The 26,070-nt window shown below is 33.1% G+C and overlaps 1 non-coding gene across 1 annotated transcript in view; it reads left to right on the forward strand.

The window, feature by feature from the left end:
• The first annotated feature begins 7,420 nt into the window (after positions 1–7,420).
• The window catches only part of LOC111046391, a 33,924-nt gene continuing 15,274 nt past the window's right edge, over positions 7,421–26,070 (forward strand). Inside the window, exons 1-2 of the transcript XR_005572488.1 lie at positions 7,421–7,765; positions 8,375–8,469. This is a non-coding gene — a transcript (uncharacterized LOC111046391). The remainder of the gene's footprint in view (positions 7,766–8,374; positions 8,470–26,070) is intronic.

Genomic DNA, 26,070 nt, shown 5'->3' on the forward strand with positions numbered 1-26,070 from the left:
TTCCGAATAAAAATAATGTTAACTTCCTGAAGTCATAGAGCAATTAAGCAATATGGTTCAATGACAGTTAGAGAGAAAATATATTTCTTTCAAAGAAATATTTCTGCTGTTTCATAACATTTTTTGCTTCATTGCTTGATTGGTGATTTATGAGATCACAATTATAATTTGATGTTTGTTTTTGTTTCATAACTGAATTCTACCGCAACATTTCCGTGGCTAGTGAGAGGATGTTTTTCTTGAAGTAATTCAAGCATGAATATTTATTTCTGATTGTACAGAAAAGTGAAGTGCTGATATATTATAAGCAAGAGTGCGTGTGTTGTGGACGAAACGAAATGGAGACTTTATGAGAGTTCAAATGTATATGAGATAGAAGATGAGGTAGAGACAGGATTAAACTGATGAGAAATATAAAACTATGTAAATGAAGCAAGAGAAATACTAGAAATATGCAGATGAGATGCAAACCAAATCTATCGAAAGCAAGAAAAATATGTGTATTGATTTCTATCATAAATTTATATTTACATTGTAATATTACATTTTTCTTCTCACATTTGAATCGAATCTTCAATTCGAGATCTTATGGAACTTTATAGTAAATGTCAGAGTTATCAATAGACGGACAAATTTTTTGACAGAGAATTTATTATCGTGAATGTTTGTTGCATTGTTCCATGGTGTCACCGAGGCAGGGTTAACATATTACTGGATAAAAGGTTTATTTAAATCGAGATATATATAAAAATTTAAAATAACATATTCAAAATAAAGTTTTATTGAGAATAGATGTAGAATGTGAATTCTAAACTTATAAGTTATAATTTTTTGATGACGTGTCTGTGGAGATCGATATTGAACAGGGCGTTGTTTTCGTGACTGGCAACTTATGTTTTTTCCCTGTTCTGCCCTTCTTCTGAAAACATGGCTGGCTGTTGCTTGTGTAATTTTGTGCTCTGAATTATTGTCTGTTTAAGTGAATTTATTAATGTTTTAAATTGAGTTTTATATAAATTTTTGTGCATAATTTGCTGTTTGTATAGTCAAGCCAATAGCCACTATGTTTCAACTGTAAACTAGATAAGTATTTTAGTTCGTAGTTACTTGAAATAATTAGTCTTAAGATATTTTCTCTTTCTGTATTTTGTGTATTTTCATCTGAAGATTATAAGTTAATTTGCTCTGAAAACTGGATTTCTCATTCATAGGCAATAGATCCATTCACAGTTTATCAAGAATCTATTTTATTGGAGCCGACAACTGTCCTTGGTTTGATAGGTGTTAAATGCTATTCCAACCGTTTAAGGAAAAATTGGTAGCACGGCAAATGTTACCCCTGTGGTGGGACCGAATTACAAAATAAATATGTCCCAAATGGTACACCATGAAATCCCTGGTTATAGAAATTATTAGTAGATAGATATCTTGATAGGTTATGAATGGTTTGTTGCTGAGTGGGAAGTCGGTTCAAGAGAGATCAAGTTTTAATGAATCAGTGCATATTACAAAATGGCAAACATTAAAAATGATCTGAATCTTATAGCATTCTTAACACAAAGGTTTGATAAGCTAGATGCTAGATTTGATGAGCAAAATGCTAAGTTTAATGCTAGATTTGATGAACAAAATGCTAGATTTGATGAACAAAATGCTAGATTTGATGAGCAAAATGCTAAGTTTAATGCTAGGTTTGATGATCTGAAGCAAGAATGTACTAATATAAGACTAGAGCAGGTTAGTATAAACCTTCTATTGAAAAGTGCACATGAAACATTGAAAGATGAAGATGAAGATGAAAACAAATTGAAGCAGGATGATAGTAGTGTTAAGTTACAAGATCAACTCATTCAAGTTTCTGAAAATGTAGGCCTAGTTACTGTTGTTGAAAAAGTCAACCCTAATGAGATAGTAAAATTGAGTAAAGAAGTAGGTAGGGAGTTGTCTTCATTGAAAGTCAACTATCAAGAAAGTACTATTGCTACATTGAAGGTTAGGAAAACAGTAAACAAATCGAATGTTTCTATGGATCAGATTACTACATCGAAAGTTAGGAAAACAGTAAATAAAATGAATGATTACATGAGACAGGTTTCTGTGGAGGTTAGGAACAATGTGAACAAAATGAATGTTGCTTTGAGTCAAGTTGATGAGTTCAACTTTCAACTGAGAATTGAAAAGGTGTATGCAATGCATTCTCAAGTGAGCATGATTGACTTTTGTGAGCAAAATTGCTTGGTTGAAACTAATGAACCCATGAATAAAATCATGCTATTGAAGAAAACAAAACGCAAAGTCTCCATTGATTTGTTAGTATTCAAAGGTTGTTTCAAGTTGCTTACTTACAAGATGATGACAATGAATCACATGATGAAAGGGTATTCCCCAACACACAATGATTAGGAATCCTGTGTCATGCCGGGATTCAGAATAGCAATGACCGTAAATACTATGTATGGTAAGAGTCCATAATTGTATCTTTTTTCTTTCCTATAGCCTATTTTTCTTGGCCCTTGATCTTTTCAAATTTCAATTCTTTCCTATCTTTGTGTAATATTCAGTAAATTTCTTCTATGAAGCATATCTTAACCAATCTTGTCCATAGTCATTTAAATTTGTATTTTTCTGAAATAATTTTGGAAGTTAAAATAGTAGCTTATTTTCCTAATCTTTAAATTGTTGATAAAACTTAACTTTTCTAAAATCTATCCATTGTTGTGTAAATAATTGTTTGCTTGTGGCATATTTTTTCATCATGTATCACTTATGTGAAGTGTATCAATTTTGTGTGTGTTGTTTTAGGGAATTTATTTACCCAGTTTTCTTTTTCTCTTGTTTGTATTTTTTTAGGGAACTTATTTACCCATATTTCATCTTGATCATCTTTGTATTATAATCTTGAAATGTTTGTACTTATTATACAGTCTTTAAATTTTAAATTATTTTAAAAAATAATTGGTTTAATTTAAAACGTTGTGTTATATTATCAATTGAAATGAGTTAAAGGCTAAAATTTTTCTAAAGTGTTTTGTAATTGATATTTTTTTTTTTCAAATTTAAAACTGTTTGTTCTATAAATTTTGATATGATTGATTATCGTTTGAAATGGATGCTGGAGTGTATGTAGAATTTTTAGTGGGGTTGTTGATTAGAATTTTGCTGGTATGTGATTGTTTTTTTTGAGATGGAAACCCATTATTGCCTAAAGAAGGAATAACAGAGGTTATGACTTAGAGAGGCAGTAATGAGATAATATTTTTTGTGTTGATTAACAATGTTGATTGCCATAGATGCAAAATAATGATTAATAATGTTGATTGCCATAGATGCAAAATGATGATTACTTATGAATATTGTTTGCCTTTGAAGCAAAATATTATTGATGTTTTGAATGGTTTCTTGTTTAATGATTGATAGTAAAGTTTTGTCATGAAATGTAGTTTGTGTTTAGAACATTGAAGAGTCGAAATAAACTATAGTATCCAACAAACGATGATTAATAATATTAAATAATTGCTTTTTATACAATTTTTGAACAAAATTAAAACTAAATAATTTTGAAACCCTGAATGATAAATCATAAATGTGAAATGAACTTGCTATAAATGAAATGTTATATTAAATGATAATGAAATGCAGATATATTATGAAATGATTGTGAATTGAAGACCAATTGTCTGAAATTATTGATATAATGTATTGAAATTAAATTTTTGTTGTGTGATATGATGTTTTTTACAATTTTGATAATGATACAGGGTGTTATGAAATTCTATTTCTATTTTGAAGAATGGATTAAATTTTGATATTTGAACAGTGAATAGATGAAAATGAATGAATTTTTTTAAATTATCATTGATATGTCCATATTTCACAATTTATGTATTGCTGACTGTATAATAAGATGTTAACAAATTTCAATTTCATAGATACTTAAAATAATTTTTATGTGTATTAGATTGTATTGATAGCCTAATCAAAGTTTTTCTTTTTAGTTTATAAGCATTTTAAGATAACAGGTACAGCACAGACATTAACATTGAAATAGTTATCATGTGAATCTCGAAATCAGCAACAAGTGAACGCCATGAAGAGTGTTAAGAACATTTGGGTGATTTTCGAACTAGTGTGACATATCTACGCCAAAATCAACGCTGCGGCCTACACCAATAACTACGCCAAAATCTACGCCGATGCCTGTGCTGATGCCAACGCCAATATCTACGCCGATGCCTGTGCCGAAGCCAATATCTGCACCAATGCTGATGCCAAAATCTGTGCCAATGCTGATGCCTACACTAATACCTACAACAATATTAACACTAATAACTACGCCAAAATGCCAATAGCTACGCCAATGCCTGCGCCAATGCTGATGCCAACAACAAAAATCAATGCCAATGCCTGCGCCAATGCCAATAGCTACGCCAATGCCAAAATCTGCGCCAATGCCAACAACAAAAATCAATGCCAATAGCTACGCCAATGCCTGCGCCAATGCTGATGCCAAAATCTGCGCCAATGCTGATGCCAACAACAAAAATCAATGCCAATGCCTGCGCCAATGCCAATAGCTACGCCAATGCCAAAATCTGCGCCAATGCCAACAACAAAAATCAATGCCATAGCCTACGCCAATGCCAAAATCTGCGCCAATGCCAACAACAAAAATCAATGCCAATAGCTACGCCAATGCCTGCGCCAATGCTGATGCCAAAATCTGCGCCAATGCTGATGCCAACAACAAAAATCAATGCCAATGCCTGCGCCAATGCCAATAGCTACGCCAATGCCAAAATCTGCGCCAATGCCAACAACAAAAATCAATGCCAATAGCTACGCCAATGCCTGCGCCAATGCTGATGCCAAAATCTGCGCCAATGCTGATGCCAACAACAAAAATCAATGCCAATGCCTGCGCCAATGCCAATAGCTACGCCAATGCCAAAATCTGCGCCAATGCCAACAACAAAAATCAATGCCAATAGCTACGCCAATGCCTGCGCCAATGCTGATGCCAACACCAAAATCAACGCCGATGCCTGTGCTGATGTCAATAGCTACGCCAACGCCAATGCCAATATCAACGCCGATGCCAAAGCCGACACCAAAGCATACACCAATAGCAATGCCAATGCTTATTGCTGACTCTGTATCTCAAACTTCAACACTACTGCATTACCTGGAGGTAATTGCCATCCATGTTTACATTCACAACTTTGAATTCAGAAGAACAGTCACAGTATCATGAAAGAATTGATTCAAAAATCCTCTCCTAATTATTCCTGTATGCAGAACTCTAAACCTTGAAAGCTGAAAATATCAAAAAAAAACCAAACCTTACCTAAATTAATCCTGAATAATTTCACGTGAACCCAATCAGAGAAGACCATTTCAAAAAGATGGTTCTACTGGAATTAATCAGGATTGGAAATAACCCTGCTTTTTTGAAACTGGTACTAAGTACCTGATTGAATGATTACAAAAGTTCAACAGCTGAGTCATAATTTTGACACAGTCCCACACACATGAACTCGCTCACTCACTTCCATCATCAACAGACTAATTATTATCAGCTGTTTTTCCAAGGATGAATAATAATTAATTTTTTAATGTCCTTCAGCGAGTTTTCCCAGGGATGAGACCTAGTGCAATCGAATTTTTATATTATAAACCTTCTATGGTCTGAATTTGTTGAGAATCGTTAGAGCCGTTTTCGAGATCCGGTGAAATACAAACATATAAACATCCAAACATCTAAACAGAAATTGCTCGTTTAATAGTATAGGATATTATATCACTTCCGGTGGTTCGGATAATACCTAGACTATTGCATTCATCCTCATTAGTTTATTTGTCTTGTCATAAGAGATGAACCAGTTTCATGTTGGCATCTTCGTCTCCAAAAGAAGATAAAAATATGTTTGATGAGGCACTTTTATCTTTTCATCATTATTTATAGTAGTTTAGAAACTAAGTGGATTAAATTTCTTCAATTAACATTTAGAGACAAGCTACCAGAGTTGAACATGATAGATTTAAAAAAATATATTTAAAGAATAATTGGAAGTTATAAATAATGGATCAAAATATAATATGGATTGCAGGGGTGCCCACCCCCCAATCCGTACCACCTTCAAATATCCTAAATTTAGTTCTGGCCTCCCTCACAAATAAGGCACCCTCGCAAAAACCTCTGCTAAACTTTTTTGGGAGTGCAAGAATTGTTATTGAGACCCTCCCTCAAGAATTTAAATGAATGCCTCTTCGCCCCTACCCCCCTGTGGGCACCCCTGTATTGCTGTATTGGAAGTAAGAGTTTCAATTGTTAATTTGTTCGATTGTTGATAAGTTTTGATTTGATGTTGATAATATTAAAATTCAGTAGAATATAGATTTAGTGTAATATAGGTTAGCTGTGTTAATATTCGTTGAACTTTTGGTTTTTCATCAGGATTAACTTCCGAATAAAAATAATGTTAACTTCCTGAAGTCATAGAGCAATGAAGCAATATGGTTTAATGACAGAGAGAAAATATATTTCTTTCAAAGAAATATTTCTACTGTTTCATAACATGTTTTGCTTCATTGCTTGATTGGTGATTTATGAGATCACAATTATAATTTGATGTTTGTTTTTGTTTCATAACTGAATTCTACCGCAACATTTCCGTGGCTAGTGAGAATATATTTTTCACATTGATTTACATTTATTAATTTATTCTAATTCTAACCGTACACACCACTTTGACAAATAATAAATTCTATTTTTCAATAGAAAATTGAACATGAAATGAAAATAGATTCTATTTCTTAATAGAATTGTTATGTAATAATATATAGAAATTGAAATATAAACAATAAAAAATAATACAAACAGCAAAACAACAACAAGATAACAAGAACATAGTTGAAAAGCAGGCTAGATAATATAAGCTTAACAAAATATAAACATTAAAAGTAAGATTTTTATAGATTAAGGATTAAGTAATATTATTTGATTCTCAGCCATGAAAAATGGTTGAATAGAAGTTGAATGAATAGCATGTTATTCAGCATATTGTTTGGCAAAAATTCAATTTATGGATTCTTTAATATTGAATTTGTCTTTACTTATTCAGTAAATTTCAGTTTCTGAAGAACGAAATTTGTATAAATTAAATTTTAGTTGTGCAAAATAATTTCATAAATCACCATTTTTAGTTAATGGAAAACAAATTGATTTGCGGTCATATTAGAGAAAATTTATCAATAATATACTGATTTCCAGACTTTTGAAAAAATAGATGTCTATAAGAACCACCATGAGAAAAGAGAGAAAGATATGGCAATTGATTTCAATCGGCAGACGCTATTATGTTCAGCTAGGCATTACAACGATGGTGGAAGGGAGCTTAAAAGAAGACATTACCGAGAAGCGTCTCAGCTTGTTTCCATTAAACGCGCGATCACTAGCACAGAGTGGACGTTTGTCAGTAAACTCTCTCGAAGTCGCGACCCCTCTCCTCGGGTACCAGTTTGTAGGAGTTTGAGAGTGATCCTATCGCCAGTAGCGCGACAACCTCTGTCAAAACAGGACCGGAATGCCAGGGGACAGCAACAGTAACTGACTGCTTCTCAAGTGGGAATACTCTTTTCTATCGTCTCCCAGTGCTCAGTGAACCACGGATTGCCGTGAATCCTTTTCACACCAGCTACACCATCAAGCATGCCGAGCGACTGATGAAAGTCCACTATCAACATCGAAATGATTCCTTCTCTATCTGTGAGTAATTTATGCTTTCAACTGGAGAAGGCTATTAGTTGTTTTGTTTATAATTCAGAAAAGTTACAGAGTTGAAAATGTGTGACCTTAGAGAAATAAAGATAAGTTACTTCCAATATAAATAAATGAATACTGACATTAAATAAATATGATGGAATGAATCAGTTTTTATAAAGTTTCTTCGATTTTCTATGTATAAATCATGAATGAGTTGACCAGCACTCTTCTCCCACTTGCGGATAAAGATAGTGTGGTTGTTGTTTATAATATTCCGATAAATAATTTGCAGAGTTGAAAGTGGAGGCTGCAACCTGAATCTGAGAAGTGATAGACTAATGAAATCTCTCTCAATATGACTATTGAAATTCAATATTACCCTACCTATTAGACTTCAGGAATGAATTTGAGATGAATGTTTCAATGATGATGATAATGACCGATTTCCACTGTGTCGCGTGTAAAAATACTTTTTGATTCATGTGCAATGATGAAACCCTTACAATCAAAATAGAGATTTCAGAATGAGGTATTTCTTCTCACTGTCAATAATTTTAGCTTCCAACTAGCAAAGTCAGTTGATTTGTTGTCAAATTTTATCATTTTTATCAGGTACAGAAGGATTGGGAATGTAGGAACGGTATAGAGATCGAGAAATGCTTGAGGAAATTTCTTCCAATATGATAAGGCAGAATCTATTCGATACGGTAATCTATATTTCATCAAATTTATATAATATATGGAAATTTTCCTGTGTTGTGGACAGAAAAACTTAACGTTTCAGTTGGGGGACTTATTTGAACTCTATTGTCTAAGAATAAGACCCCTCTCATTGCAATTCATGTAAATCTTGAAAATATCTATATACAAATTGTTATGTATGTATTTGTGATACATTTGACTGAATTGTGATTGGAGAATTTGATATAATTCTTTTGTTTGTGAATATAGTTCCTATCGATGGTTGGTTCATGCAAATTAAAAAATCACTACCAATATAATCAATAGAAATTAACATATCATTATCAAGTTCCATGCGATTCTATTCATTATTTAAATTCAAAATGAATTTGACAATTTTCTTTGTGTTGCTTTTTAATTAAAGTGTCTGATGTTATGTTGGACTCTTCATCTACTCATATTTTACATAACAATACTTTCTATCTATTGTTCTTCAGTTTAATAAATTGTTTACATTTTCGGAAGCCTCCTATAATTGAAGGGTGACAGTGCTTCTAATTTCATGATTAGAACGATCAGAAGGATCTATTTATTATTCATTACAATAACCTTACTACTTTTTATTCTTTGGAAGTTTTCTGGACGCTTACTCACACGCTTGAAGAGAAGGATTTTGTTAGAAATATTTTAAGGGATCAATGAAGCTGAAAAATTTATATAATATTCTATATACCGTATTGATCTACATATGTAAAGCTTTAAATCAGCATGCATTCTATGTTCCATTTAGAAATGATTACCGTAGCCTACAAACTTACACATTAGACATTGAACAATAATATTATTTTATATGAAGCACTATTGAGAGAATAAAATAGGTAGCCTACTACTTTATCTGTACTTCTAGTTCTTGATTTGATTCTTTTTAAAAAAGTTGAACATCTATAGATTGCAGTGACAAGTCTCACGTCCTTCAAAATCAATATTAGTCATCACAAGTCACAACCTGTACCGTCATATTTTATTATACATATTCGTATTGCAATGATTAAGTGTGCATAGTATTCAGGTGATTTCAAAAATATGAATTTGGTAATATCAGAACAGATAAAGCTTTGTTCGAGCATATCCCTCTCAAACATCCAATTCCTCTCAGAATGGGAAACTTTGTACCCTGTCACAGAAAATTCATATAATTAGAACCAATAGAATAGACTATAATAATGCATATTATTCATCAGGCCTGTTGTTGAATAATTTAACATAAAAATACAATGAGAAAAGAAAAAATCATAAAGTATTGCCAGAATTAAAGCGTTCATATCCCAATTAATTGCAGACACCCATGTTTCAAGATCAAACACCTTTCTCCATTATCCTGGTAATTCGGAATTTTCCGCCTTTTTTTAATATGCATTGTACAGCACGATCATGGCCTTCATAGCAGGGCATACGTTTGTCTCTGAATGATATGCACCTGTCGCAATCTTTCAATTATTAATAGCAAGTCATCCTTGCAAGGCCACTCTTCTCTCACATTGCTTTCCTGCAATACATCAATTTGGTCTGCACGTAGATTACATTTTCTTGGCGAATTTTAGAATGTTTGTGTTATAAAGTAAAAACCGATTTAGTTATATCTACTTGCGAACAATCTCAAACAATTTATCAATATAATTTCAATAAAATTTTCACTTTTATCAATCTACAGTACTTAAATGATTACTAATTCATTAAATTGAACCTCATTGTACTTGTACGGACATAACAGTGCACTGGAACTGATGTGCTTTTTCTTGTCACAGTGCTTTTTTGTGCTTTTTTATTATTCTTGCCGCAGTGCCTTATTGTTACTTCTTCTATCATTCTGGCAAGTAGTTCAAGTACGATGAAATTAATTCTCACAAGTTGAGTTTGAATAAATTGAGAAGAAATTCAAGACATACTTCAGCACACCGGTACAAAACGCATGACGACGACGGAAGTGGGATAATTTTCAAGCTATGGTAAAATGATTGAAATTGTCCTCCCCCGTTTCCTCATGCCTTTCTCACCGGTATTTATTCAAACTTAACTTGTAAAGTTCACTCAAATATGATAAAGTGTCTTATCAAAAATGTCTTTTGACAATCATAAATAAATGTCATAAATACATGTATATAGTACTTTTTTGTGTGTAGGCCCTATACGATTTGTAGGTTTGTCAATCTCTAGACACTTGATTTGATTGTGTAGTCGGTAGATTTGATTTAATCATAGTTAGTGTCCAATTTTTACCAATGGATTCATATCAATAATATTGAAAAACTGTTTTGTCTGTGATGTGTCAAGAAACATTGTCAAATATTTTAATTTGGTTAGTTGAGCTCATCTTTTGGTCAGTAGGCTAGAGTTTCGCAACCTTCCCATTGAGTCCCAATCCCTAAATTTTAATAAATATTCTCTCTTGATAATTTGAAGAGAATAAAACAGAACAAAATATGAAGACAAACTAGGTATTAGAAGCCAGAATAATACTTAACATTGTGCAGTATCAGTTGAATAAACAGACACTTTATACTCTAACTAGTAGAACCACCTCATTGTTTATTACATAAGATCATCTCAAGATAATCCTGAGTGGAGAGTATTCACGAGAATCAAATCTGGTTGCAATGACTATCCTATCGCATACTAGTTGCTGGGACTTGTTTGTGGTTGCTTATATCAGATACTGATTGAATTGCTCAGTAGATTATCCTATCCTATACGGCAATATGAGAAGATGCTCATTTTCTCACGCACTCAACAATCCCATTATCTTTTTTTGGTGTTTGTCATTGGCAGAAATCCAAAAAGGATTTTAATGTCATCACGATTGTCGTTGCCGCCGAGTATCGTGTATCCAGTATATTGTTGTAGTTATGTATAGTGATGTATTCACTTTGAACTGTCAGTATGAATTAGGGGGAGCATTGTTATTTGTGAAAAGTGCTGATGATAAAATGTAAATCCCACCATAGCTGAAGCTCCTCCAAGGAGAATGCTGTCATTATTTAATTGCCTTACACAAGTAGATGTTAATAAATTACGTTTCTCTCAGTAAAGTCTACAACATATATTATTACATTATTAAAATTTTCGTATTTTTTTTTTATTTGTTCCTGATGGTAAGATCTCTCCGTTTCTATGTACAGTAATATTCTTTAACTTCATCCCATTCAATTAATTACAAAAAATTACAATATTGCGATTACTTAACCCTAGTAATAATAGTTTTGGCTTTCAAACATAAAAATATCTGTCTGACCTTTTAAATTAGTCTATAGTGATATTCCAATTTCATATTCCACATCCGGTATATTCTGTGGGAGGGAAAATTGGTAGGCCCACTTCAATATTCACTTCCAGAGTGAAAAATGAAATTCCAGATTCTAGGTTAATGAAAGAATTCACAAGAATCATTCTTTTGTGCAGGTTAAGCACATATAATGAATGAGCTTCATAATATGAGGTTTGAAATATTAGATTTGCTATAGATAGACATACTGCTTGTTCATTTTAGAGTGAGTGAAATTACTAGTTGTAATCACTTGTTCTAGAGTGAGTGAAATTTGGATTGATTCGATTAGATTCGGCATTTCAAGGTTCAGTAAGTAAGCCTATATGAGCACTCTTATCAAACACTCTCACGATATACACTGTATGTGAGATGATTGTGATTGTGTTACATTGATAACTTCACTAATGTTCTGGAATCAACATTCATAATATTTTAATACTTGCGGTGTATTATACAAAATTCATACTTCATTATGTAGGCCTACTGTAGGCTTTTTACAGCCGTTCTTAACACATTTTGCTATGGTCTAACAAATTGATAACTGAAGCAGTAGTCACCTTTCAGTAGAAATCAATTTGGAAAGCGCTCCTCCTTCTTACAGTGCACCAGACGCTTGTTACAGAAAATTGAATTTACATGCCATTTCACAGAAAGGATTATATTTACACTACAATTTTTCTAGCAAGAAAAACTATTGCATAACATTTATACAAGAATTGAATGCGGCGTTGAGATAGATTTTATAATAGCATTCAATATTCTTACCACAAGATTTCAAGATATTCCTGTCTCATCAAGGGCCGTAGGATTCTTTAATAGTAAATTATTTTTTATTTTAGCTCAGACTAAAATCGTCTAGGTAATTGGGAACCAAAGTCATGCAAAACTTATTAATGTATACTGAATGATTAAGGCTTTTAATGCAGATACTCGGTTTAAACGGAGAAATGTCAGCTCTTCGTTTTCCCCGTATGAAACACATTATGATAAATGCAACCATATCTATAAGTAAACGTGGTTTAGCGTTGAACCTAGTGTTAGCATATGGCCCTAAGTTTAAGTCATGATTAAGTCTCAAGTTTGAGTTCTCATTTCACTGATTTGTCTTCGAACAAAAATCAGCGAGAAGTTTCTGGAAGATGACCTAGTTTAGTAGATTAATAGCTGTTCAATGATTATTTAATTCGAATCCTAATCTGCTATGCGGATCAATTGAACCGTTTGGCTTGTTGATCAAAAACTCGTTCAAGCGATTTGATTATTTTTGTAATCGGGTCGTAATTGACATATTGAATTAAATAGAGCGTGGTCCGGTTTCTGGAAGATGTCTTAAATCCAGTTGTGAATTAGGAGAAGCTAAGGGTTAGATGAGGATGACGAAGTCCTACAGACGATTCGGTTTCTGTCAAATTTGTGGATAATTTAAAGAAAAATTGAACACTCGATGATTCAATAATAGTGAATAAGTTAGGGCGATAATGTTATTCCAGCACTAGAGCAATAATTGATCATTATTTGTAAACACTGAAGGATTTGAAAACTTAAATATTAGAGAAGTAACGTGGTTTTGGTTCTTTTGTTGTAATGATGGCTACATGAGTCAGCTTCGCTGACAGTTGAGTGCTTCAAATTCATTTCCTAATTGTTTCAAACTGGTCGCGCTCATCACTCCTGCGCACAAGCCTTGAGCTCATGTGGGTAGCATCCTCAGCAGCATCTCAATATTGGATTGGGAAATAGTTCATTGAAAATCACGATAAATCTTGCTACATTGACGCTAATTATTATAGTAAATACATAATAAATAATAATAATTATTTGTTCAGAAACTGCAAGGATTCAATGACCCATTTAACCCAGCACTATAATATTATGTTCTAATCCAGTACTTATGATAGCATGAATGTGAATTGTGAAAGTGTCCAAAATAAGATAATAAAGAATATAAATAAGTAAGTAGAAGACAGGCTGTTCTCTGTAAGTTTAAGCGAGTAGATTTGAACGGAGAATGTTCTGTTGAAATGGAAAGTGGCTAATTAGGAATGAATTGGACTTTATTGATCATTACTGGGAACCTTAAAAATCTTCTACGTTGTCGGAGATCATGAGTTTCTCTTTGTGTTAGTAATAAACTGTTGTCCATTTGAGTTGATGGTTGAAAGTTACACTTGTTTTGTCTAGACTAGGTCTATTTCTAAGTTTACTTTCTTCCATTATGAACAGGCACAAATGAAATGTGAAGATGATTTTTAAAATATACGTAGAAGAGATAATAAGAGATGGACCTTACCCATGGTATGCTTATAGACTTAATTTTTTCGTTTTTGTCTGACTATATTTAATGACTTCGAACAGTGTCCCTTTTATTCTTATTGCTTGGGTACTCGTTTATTGATGAAGCGTTACAATTATTATGGGAGAGAAAACTCAGAATTTGGTACTAAACATCTCAATTTCCGATTTTTTCCAATTAAATTTACGAGAGTAGAACAATGTCCAGAGACTTTTTCTCATCAACAAGATTTTTTTAAGATAGAAAAAGTAAAATCTTAATCTCCAACTTACCTTAAATCGCCGTTCCCGGCAGCCTAAAAAGTTAGATCATATCAAGGGCCCTGTAATTGATCAGGTGCGACCTGAAAACTCTGACACCAGACCTGAGCCAACCAGGTCAATCGATATTATTATTTTTTTTTTTTTACTTTTTCAATTCCGAAGGAGTAACTCAAATATGATTGAAATTCAAATATTTAAACATTTCTAAATGCTGAAACACTATATGCGCTGCTATAATTCACTGATGGTTGATTAAATAAAATCGACAGTCTGCGTGCATTCAAAAATTTTTCTAAACTGATTTCTGATCTATCATGTGAAAAATTATTCTTTGCTTTAATTGAATTATTCTATCAATTTTTTTTTAAACTGATTTCTGATCTATCATGTGAAAAATTATTCTTTGCTTTAATTGAATTATTCTTGATTGTTCACTCGAGTCCTAGGCTTTTGAGTACGATACCATTATTTCTTTGAGTAGCTAATGGGTGCACAGGAAGGAGATGATTCATTATCCTTCTCTAGATCAAGATACCGTGATAGGAGGGTGGCAAATGGAAATGGCAGGAAATACAGATGATAGTTTCATAATTTTTTCACAATCAATTTAAGGTGTCATTCATTACTATAACTTATCGTAAAACGATAAGGAAAACATTCAATTTTGATCTGCATCATATATATCATAGAATATAACAGTAAGAAAGACTATTGCCTTCTTCAACAAAAATGAATGTTATTGTATTGCTTTTAATGATAGAATATATAAAGTGAGGAATTGCTTGTGAGAAATGCAATCAGTGACACTTGATGATGATCATTCACATGGAATGGCGAAGTTGGAACCTGAATGTTCTTTCCTATTCCCAACCTGTCCTCTAAATTCATTATAAATGTTCATTCATTTCTGTATATTATTTACAATAAAAGTAATATGATTCATGATTTTTTGAGAACAATGAACAATGTTTTTTTAATTTCTTTCCAGTTCGGATGATTCCGACCGAATTAGTATTGAATAACTTGCATTCGTTTCCCGGTCGCTAGGAAATGAATTATTCTGCATCTGAAATTTACTTGCTAGACAAACGTTTAATGCGGGATCTTTGTCATTTTTTGTGGGTAGTTTTCCAGTTGCATTCGAATCGAGAATAAATTCATTGTCTGATCAGAGTCTGATTGTTTTGCGGTGCGGTCAACACCGGTGACCACCCTGGGAAGCTGTTGCATAATTGGAGAAATCGCCAATACTGAATTGTTTAAAGAATTACTTCCTTCGAAATTGACAATGAAAACCGCATTGATCATTGAAAATTATGTCAGATTATTTATGATTTTGTTCCTCCTCTATTCCTTCCTCTACTATTTTCTCTATTACATTATAGGAATCGTCTAACTGTCTTGCAGTAGAGTAGATTGCTTCCCTCTTGATGAATTGGAAAGAAATGCAACGTTTTATCCTAGCTAATGCTGTCGCTAGACTTATTATACTATTTCCTACCCCTCTGTTCTAGGAATTTGTATATTTTTAAAAAAACTCTATTCTTTGAAAGGATAACAGTGCCTAGCCCTATTCAAGATTGACACTTGTTTGTAAAAGTATAGAATAAAGATTTATGGATTGATTATCTTTTCGGTGGGCTCTGAATTTCGTGCATCATAATTGATAGTGGAGCTGGCATCAAGCTCAAGTAGACACTCTATCAACGTGTTCTCCCAGAACAAGAGTTGCTCATCAGTTAGTCACTCATCAGAGCGATTATAAAAAAAAATATTATAGATATCGCTCAAACCAAGCTGTTCATCACTTTACCAAAAAACGTTTGCTCATCTAATTCCGTTTTTACTGTGATTATAATTAGTTTGAATGCATTGGTGAACTATTAGTTTTTGACAAAATTTCTTAGTTTAAGATCTAATGATTAAAATGATTGTCTTTCTCGACCAATAACACACACGTAGCCTTGTGAGTTTAACACAATTATTTTGATCCATGATTTTCACAATCGGAGAATTGCATCATACTGTCTCAAGTTCATACGCACGTATTTGTTTTTAGTATCCAGCACTGTAACTAGGAAGGACGTTAAGCGGTCAATTTTGCTGAGTGTGCCTGCTTATATCGGTTATGTTGTTTCAAAACGGTATTGTTTGCGGTAAAAAGCGGTGAACATAATCGGTCACGTGAGCATTACGCTTAAACTAGCCATTAGGCTTTACTTTACTTTCATTAGGCTCTTCGTAGTTGTAGTAGCCAGACTACAGAGTTGCCAAACTGGCGACAAATTAATAAGGGCCGACGAAAAATTCCGATAAAGTGTGACCGGACAAAGGAAAGAGAAAGAGAGAGGTTTGATGAGGGGGAGAGAGCGAGAAAGTAATGATTGAAAAAAGAAAACTTTTTCATTTTGATAGCTTGATCCTTAAGCGATCCTTGATCGTTTCCTCGCGCGCCTCTCCACTAGGAAATACTGAAATGAAGTGCAACTAACGGTTGATTCTCATAGAACATGATCTCATGAGCTTATATCATTGTGCGAAATAACACTGTGAGGACAATATAGATGGTGATGATGGTTGGAGCTAAAAATGCCCAGAGGGATTTTGAATTATACATCTAGATTGTAATCGGGATATATTGTTGATCAAATACTAAATATGATCAAAATTGATTTTTTTCCTTAAAATATCACTCATATTTGAAAAATCATAGCTTAGTACTCATTGGAGATAGAGAGTTCCAAATGATCTCATTTCATTCAGAATTTTATGATCTTAAAAAAGGCAAGAGCAAATTTTTCTGTCCGATCACTGATTTTGCCGGAAATAGCTGAAAACTAGAAAATGAACCTAAAATACGAACTTTTTGGGCCACTCTGTATTAGCACAAGGGAATTTTACATGAAGAATTTGGTTCTGAACCTCTCTCATGTATCCAAATAAAATATTAAAAAATCAGAACTACGATATAAATTGCAAGCAAACCCCCATTTTTATGTCTATATTGACTGGACTTTACTGTTCCCCAATATTTATAATTGTCAAATATTTGTTTAAATGTCAATAACTAGTGTTAAACATAATTTTTTAGAGTTTACTGAGACTCTGTGGTGTCGCATCACAGCGGAGGCACAATAGTAACGCTGGTTACACACTGGGCGGTTTCTTCCGCGGCGGCGAGACTGCCGTCGCAGCCTAGAAAAAAAGTCAAGCTTACACATTCAGCGGAAAAAATACCGCCAAACATTGAGCGGCAAAATATGATCAGTATGATCGTATGATCGTATGATCAGTAGCCAAAATAATTGTTGTAGTTCTTCATCGCAAATGTGTTGTGACTTCACTGTTTCATGAGTGTTCAGTTAATTGTATTTTGCACATTTCCAAAAGTATATATTATTAAGTGTTTAACTTGAAATGGAAAGGCAACAACTTTTACCACGTTTGTTGTGCCGTCAAAGGAAAAGAAGACAGCAGAGAAATCGCCTTGCTTGGATTCATTGAAATGAACGTTTTTATTAAATCGACAGCGATATACAACATATTACAGTTTTTTTCTTGTCATCCAGAGTTTCAAAATCCCCCCCAATCTCCATACACACTTCCTTCCACGCATTCCTTGTTGCATCTCGATCCTTAATATGTCGAGGTTTTGTCCCACAAAACTGGCCTCTGTTCTACAAATGATATTAACAACTCATTGTCTATAAACTTACTCATTTTCTCACACTCGTCAACCACAAACACTGCAGTCCCGCCTAGCAGTTCTAACTGCTGTGGGGGGCCTAATTCAGTTTTCACTGTGATTATAATTAGTTTGAATGCATTGGTGAATTATTAGTTTTTGACAAAATTTCTTAGTTTAAGAGCTAATGATTAAAATGATTGTCTTTCTCGACCAATAACACACACGTAGCCTTGTGAGTTTAAGACAATTATTTTGATCCATGATTTTCACAATCGGAGAATTGCATCATACTGTCTCAAGTTCATACGCACGTATTTGTTTTTAGTATCCAGCACTGTAACTAGGAAGGACGTTAAGCGGTCAATTTTGCTGAGTGTGCCTGCTTATATCGGTTATGTTGTTTCAAAACGGTATTGTTTGCGGTAAAAAGCGGTGAACATAATCGGTCACGTGAGCATTACGCTTAAACTAGCCATTAGGCTTTACTTTACTTTCATTAGGCTCTTCGTAGTTGTAGTAGCCAGACTACAGAGTTGCCAAACTGGCGACAAATTAATAAGGGCCGACGAAAAATTCCGATAAAGTGTGACCGGACAAAGGAAAGAGAAAGAGAGAGGTTTGATGAGGGGGAGAGAGCGAGAAAGTGATTGAAGTGCATTTTCTGTCCGGCTGGAATATTGCGTAGGTACGTCAAGTTCGTTCCGATTCAATACTGAACTAGCGAACGGAAGAGAAATTGAACTAAACGGTGCTGCAGGTGTAGAAAAAGAACAATTGAACAGAAATTACGCGTAAGCTTTGGTTTGGGGAGTGGCGTGAGCCTAGTCAAGGACGAACTAATAGTTCAGCAATTTGACTATTTGAAGACAAGTTTAGGTTACGGTCAACGCAGCGGGTTTGCGGTCACAATAATTGACAAGTCCATTACCATTTGCATGGGTGCTCGAAGATTTCATGCCGATTTTATCAGCGATTCACTGGTTTTTGAAAACTCTATCGATTTTTGTTTGTTGGTGCTAGTCTTCTGCTGTCTAATGGAAAATAAATTGTGAAGGAAAATACTGTCTTGGAAAGGTCATTTTGAAAACCCTCCGGTGGTTTTTCGAAATTCGATTTATAGATTTTTGTTCGTTGACAATAGATCTCTGCTATCAGATTGAAAATTCGAATTGGAATTTCGAATAAGTTACATATATTATTTGAAAAATGTTTGTGGTTTTAGAAACTGTATTATTTAAATGTTCAGTTATTGACACTTGTTTTTTGTTGTCAGTTTAAATCTTCCAAACAAATTAAAATTACTATCACTATATTTTTGAAATCTCTTGATAGTTTTCTTTAAACTTCATCAACGTTTGTTTTGATAGTGCATATTGGACTCTTCTTGAGAAACTCCAGGTACTCGTCTATTTATTCTCAAATCATGTCCAATTTTCCATTCTAAAATCCCAATGTTATTACTATCCATCATAATCTTCTCCTTCATATGCACCCTCTTCAATAGTTTTCTACAGTGATTATGGATACATTTTCTGATATTGTGGTAGACAGCTTTATCAGCTCATTTATTCTCTAATCAATGGACCTTCTTTTTGGACTAAAATGACTAATGCATGATTTCACCAAGCTTGGTCAAGACAATTGAACATGGTCAAATCAGGTACGCTTTACAACGAGTGCACTGGAGCTTATGGCAATAGTTAGGCCTACTATCGACAACTATATAGTACACACTTGTAAATCATACCCGGCTTAACGGAGGGAGCATTGAAGTGTCAGGAGAGACAAATCCTCCTTACACTGAATCACTGCTTTTTGTTTCTTCTTGGATTCTAAATAGTCCAGTCACTATATACATTGCCGTGCTACCAATTTCTCCTAAATAGGTTGGATAGCATTTCACACCTATTAACCTAAAGGAAGTTAACGGCTCCAAATGGTAGATTCTTGATAAACTATGAATGGATCTATTGCTTATGAATGAGAAATCCAGTTTTCAGAGCAAACCAACTTATAATCTTCAGAAGAATTTGGCAATATACAACACAAATCCACAAAACAATACCTTACACACTTAAGCATCTAACATCATTACAAGCTAAATACTTATCCATTTATATAGTTGAAAAACAATGGCTATAGGCTTGTAGACACAAAAAAATTTTATACAAAATTAGAACACCATAAAACTGTTCAAAACTCAATTTAAAACATTAAAATTCAATTAAACAGAAAAATATTCAGAGAACACAAAATTAGAACACATAGCCAGCCACCATTTTTTAGAGAGAAGACCTAACAAGTAACGAAAGCCCCACCTCAAAACCAGTGTCGACGTCATGAACACGTCACCGATATTAAATTCCAAAAAATTATAAATTACAAGTTTAGAATTTACATTTTACATTTGTTCTCAATAAAACTTTATTTCGAAACTGTTATTTTAAATTTATATATCCTCTATATTTATAATGATCTATTTATCTGTTAATTCTGTTAACTCAGTTTCGGTGATACCATGGAATGTGCAACACAATTATTTACGATAAATTCTCAGTTAAAAAGTTGTCCGCATATCGATTACTCTGATATTTACTATCAAGTTTTATAGATCTCGAATTGAAGATTCGATTTCAATCAAGAAAAAATGTAATATTACAAATACCCCCCTCTTGACATAAAAAATTTTACTGTTTGAAAATTTAAAGAAAAAAATACATTGAAACAAATGGAAATTGTTGAAATTAAATTCGAGAACAGTAACAATTTTTTCTATAAAAACATTACATGTCATCCTATAATATTGAAAATTATTATAAAAATTCATCAATAGCATTTGTTATACGTTTCCAAACAATATTTCAAAGTATAGAATATCAAATTACTTTTGATTTAGCTTTATAATTTAAGGAAAATATCTCAACAGAAAGTTTAATATATATAAAGAATAGTTTTTGAAATTGCACATAATTTAATAGATAGAAAAATTCAATTTTTTATTGCATAAAAAAAATTTAGTATGTTGAAAAAAAATTTTTTTTTAAATGAATTGATGAATTGTTACATTTAATTTTCACAAAAATTTCAATAAATCAAAAAATGTTCATTTCTTTCCATTGACACGGTTGATTTTATCGATGCAAATTTTGGAAAACAGTCCGTTAAGGCACTCAGTATGAATTTCAGTTTAGTGTGACTCCAGTGTGATGACATCAGTGTTGGGCTGATCTGGATGCACGTAGTGTTGGGCTGATCTGGATGCACGTAGTGTTGGGCTGATACTTGTAGTCGACTGATGCATACCAAACTCGATACAGGTGACATCTCAGTTAGCATTGCCTCATGCTTGTAGTAGACGGCTGCATACCAAACTCGATACAGGTGACATCTCAGTTAGCATTGCCTCATGCTTGTAGTAGACGGCTGCATACCAAACTCGATACAGAGTCACGTAAATTTTGTATCATATAATTATACAATGTACATTTCAGGCTTGAAATGACAATGTAATTTGTTTTTTGGAAAAGAGATAGACGCTGCATACAGGATTAACTTAGGTGAGGATTAATTTAGGTAAGGTTTGGTTTTTTGATATTTTCAGCTTTCAAGGTTTAGAGTTCTGCATACAGGAATAATTTAGGAGAGGATTTTTTTTTGAATCAATTCTTTCATGATACTGTGACTGTTATTCTGAATTCAAGTTGTGAATGTGAACATGGATGGCAATTACCTCCAGGTAATGTGGTAGTGTTGAAGTTTGAGTTACATGGTCAGCAATAGGCGTTGGCATTGTCATTGGCATGCATGGTGTGGCATTGTCGTAGGCATTGGCATCAACATTGGCGCAAGCATTGGCATCGGCGCAGGCATCGGCGTAGACATCAACGTAGATATTGGCATTGGCACAGGCATCGGCGTAGACATCAACGTAGATATTGGCGTTGGCATAGGTGTAGACATCAGAGCAGATATTGGCGTTGATATTGGCATAAGCATCAGCATCGATATTGGCATAGGCATTGGTGTAGATATCAGCGTAGATATTGGCATTGGCATTTGTATAGATATCAGCGTAGATATTGGCATTGATAGTCAATTAATGAGTCACACTAGTTTGAAAATCACCCAAATGTTCTTAACACTCTTCATGGCATTCACTTGTTGTTGATTTCGAGATTCACGTGATAATTATTTCGATGTTAATGTCCACGCTGTACCTGTTATCTTAAAATGCTTATAAACTAAAAAGGAAATTTTGATTAGGCTTCCAATACAATCTAATACACATGAAAATTATTTACAAGTATATAATCAATATAAAAATGAAATTGTTAACATCTTATTATACAGTCAGCAATACATAAATGTGAAATTTCCTCAAACTCAATGGAGACATCAATTACAAAATTTTAATAAAAAAATAATTTCATTTCCATTATTCACTGTTCAAATATTTTATGAAAAGCAAATTATTCAATATTATTAATCATCGTTTGTTGGATACTATAGTTTATTTCGACTTTTCAATGTTCTAAACACAAACTACATTTCATGACAAAACTTTACTATCAATCATTAAACAAGAAATCATTCAAAACATCAATAATATTTTGCTTCAAAGGCAATCAATATTCATAAGTAATCATCTGCATCTATGGCAATCAACATTATTAATCATTATTTGCATCTATGGCAATCAGCATAAGTAATCAACAAAAAAATATTATCTCATTACTGCCTCTCTAAGTCATAACCTCTGTTATTCCTTCTTTAGGCAATAATGGGTTTCCATCTCAAAAAACAATCACATACCAGCAAAATTCTAATCAACAAACCCCACTAAAAATTCTACATACACTCCAGCATCCATTTCAAATGATAATCAATCATATCAAAATTTATAGAACAAACAGTTTTTAAAATTTAGAAAAAGACATCAATTACAAAAACTTTAGAGAAATTTTAACCTTTAACTCATTTCAATTAATAATATGACAAGACGTTTTTATTTAATGAAAACATTATTCAAGTTAACTTTCATTTATATTGAACATCTCATATATATGGCGACACAATTCATTAATACTTTCAAATTTTGAAGTTTTATTATTATAACAAAAGAATTTATACATAAGATTAAATTTCAGCATGTTCTAAATTGAACCATTTATTTTTAAATAATTTCAGAATTTGAAGACTGTATAATAAGTACAAACATTTCAAGATTACAATACGAAGACGATCAAGATGGATAATGGGTAAATAAGTTCCCTAAAAAATACAAATAAGAGAAAAAGAAAATTGAGTAAATAAATTTCCTAAATAATACAAGGAAGAGAAAGATTAATTAGAGCCTATCCTACATGTCAGTACTAAACTTTCATAAGGAAGTATATTTAATAAAAATATACTGAAAATGAGAAAATGGGACATAATTTGCTCTGAAAAACCTAGTTACCTAATATGATACCTGACAAAAAATAGACATAATTAAAATATGTAATACATGATGAAAAAATATACCGCAAGCAAACAATTATTTACACTACAATAGATAGATTTTAGAAAAGTTAAGTTTTATCAACAATTTAAAGATTAGGAAAATAAGCTACTATTTTAACTTCCAAAATTATTTCAGAAAAAATACAAATTAAATGACTATGGACATGATTTTTTGAGAACAATGAACAATGTTTTTTTTTAATTTCTTTCCAGTTCGGATGATTCCGACCGAATTAGTATTGAATAACTTGCATTCGTTTCCAGGTCGCTAGGAAATGAATTATTCTGCATCTGAAATTTACTTGCTAGACAAACGTTTAATGCGGGATCTTTGTCATTTTTGTGGGTAGTTTTCCAGTTGCATTCGAATCGAGAATAAATTCATTGTCTGATCAGAGTCTGATTGTTTTGCGGTGCGGTCAACACCGGTGACCACCCTGGGAAGCTGTTGCATAATTGGAGAAATCGCCAATACTGAATTGTTTAAAGAATTACTTCCTTCGAAATTGACAATGAAAACCGCATTGATCATTGAAAATTATGTCAGATTATTTATGATTTTGTTCCTCCTCCTATCATTCGAGAGATTCCTTCCTCTATTCTCTATTACATTATAGGAATTGTCTAACTATTTTGCAGTAGAGTAGATTGCTTCCCTCTTGATGAATTGGAAAGAAATGCAACGTCTTATCCTAGCTAACGCTGTCGCTAGACTTATTATACTATTTCCTACTCCTCTGTTCTAGGAATTTGTATATTTTTTGAAAAACTCTATTCTTTGAAAGGATAACAGTGCGTAGCCCTATTCAAGATTGACACTTGTTTGTAGAAGTATAAAATAAAGATTTATGGATTGATTATCTTTTCGGTGGGTTCTGAATTTCGTGCATCATAATAATTGATAGTGGAGCTGGCATCAAGCTCAAGTAGACACTCTATCAACGTGTTCTCCCAGAACAAGAGTTGCTCATCAGTTAGTCACTCATCAGAGTGATTATAAAAAAATTATTATAGATATCGCTCAAACCCATTTGTTCATCACTTTCCCAAAAACGTTTGCTCATCTAATTCAGTTTTCACTGTGATTATAATTAGTTTGAATGCATTTGGTGAATTATTAGTTTTTGACAAAATTTCTTAGTTTAAGAGCTAATGATTAAAATGATTGTCTTTCTCGACCAATAACACACACGTAGCCTTGTGAGTTTAACACAATTATTTTGATCCATGATTTTCACAATCAGAGAATTGCATCATACTGTCTCAAGTTCATACGCACGTATTTGTTTTTAGTATCCAGCACTGTAACTAGGAAGGACGTTAAGCGGTCAATTTTGCTGAGTGTGCCTGCTTATATCGGTTATGTTGTTTCAAAACGGTATTGTTTGCGCTAAAAAGCGGTGAACATAATCGGTCACGTGAGCATTACGCTTAAACTAGCCATTAGGCTTTACTTTACTTTCATTAGGCTCTTCGTAGTTGTAGTAGCCAGACTACAGAGTTGCCAAACTGGCGACAAATTAATAAGGGCCGACGAAAAATTCCGATAAAGTGTGACCGGACAAAGGAAAGAGAAAGAGAGAGGTTTGATGAGGGGGAGAGAGCGAGAAAGTGATTGAAGTGCATTTTCTGTCCGGCTGGAATATTGCGTAGGTACGTCAAGTTCGTTCCGATTTAATACTGAACTAGCGAACGGAAGAGAAATTGAACTAAACGGTGCTGCAGGTGTAGAAAAAGAACAATTGAACAGAAATTACGCGTAAGCTTTGGTTTGGGGAGTGGCGTGAGCCTAGTCAAGGACGAACTAATAGTTCAGCAATTTGACTATTTGAAGACAAGTTTAGGTTACTGTTGACTTTCAATAAAGACAACTCCCTACCTACTACATTACTCAATTCTAATATCTCACTAGGATTTACTTTTTCAATAACAGTAACTAGGCCTACATTATCTGAAATTTGAAATAATTGATCTTGTATCTTAACACTATCATCCTGCTTCAATTTGCTTTCATCTTCATGATTATCTATCAATGTTTCTTGTGTATTTCACTACTATCATCCTGCTTCAATTTGCTTTCATCTTCATGATTATCTATCAATGTTTCATGTGTATCTTTTAATAGAAGGTTTATACTAACCTGCTCTAGTCTTATACTAGTACATTCTTGCTTCATATCATCAAACCTAGATCAAACCTTTGATCTTGTTTCAAATTATCAATCTTAGCATTTTGCTTATCAAACCTAGCATTTTGTCTATCAAACATTTGTGTTAGGAAAGCTATAAGATTTAGATCATTTTTAGCTCCTACCATACTTGTTTCATTTGATATTTCTACTACTTCCTCATGAATTGTTACATTTGAAACGTTTTCACTTACAGCTACACTATCGTCTGAGACATTGTTTAAGGTTAGGTCTAAATCTTGAGATTCTTCATCTAAGTTTTGAATGTTTTAACTGAATAAAACTTCATTATTTTTATTGTTCTCCATCTTGCTACTGCGTAAAAAATATTTACTCATTAGAACCTGAACTTTCTCGAACCGATTTCCCAC

Source organism: Nilaparvata lugens, chromosome 11 (genome assembly GCF_014356525.2).
Source record: "Nilaparvata lugens isolate BPH chromosome 11, ASM1435652v1, whole genome shotgun sequence".
Taxonomy (NCBI): Eukaryota; Metazoa; Arthropoda; class Insecta; order Hemiptera; family Delphacidae; genus Nilaparvata; species Nilaparvata lugens.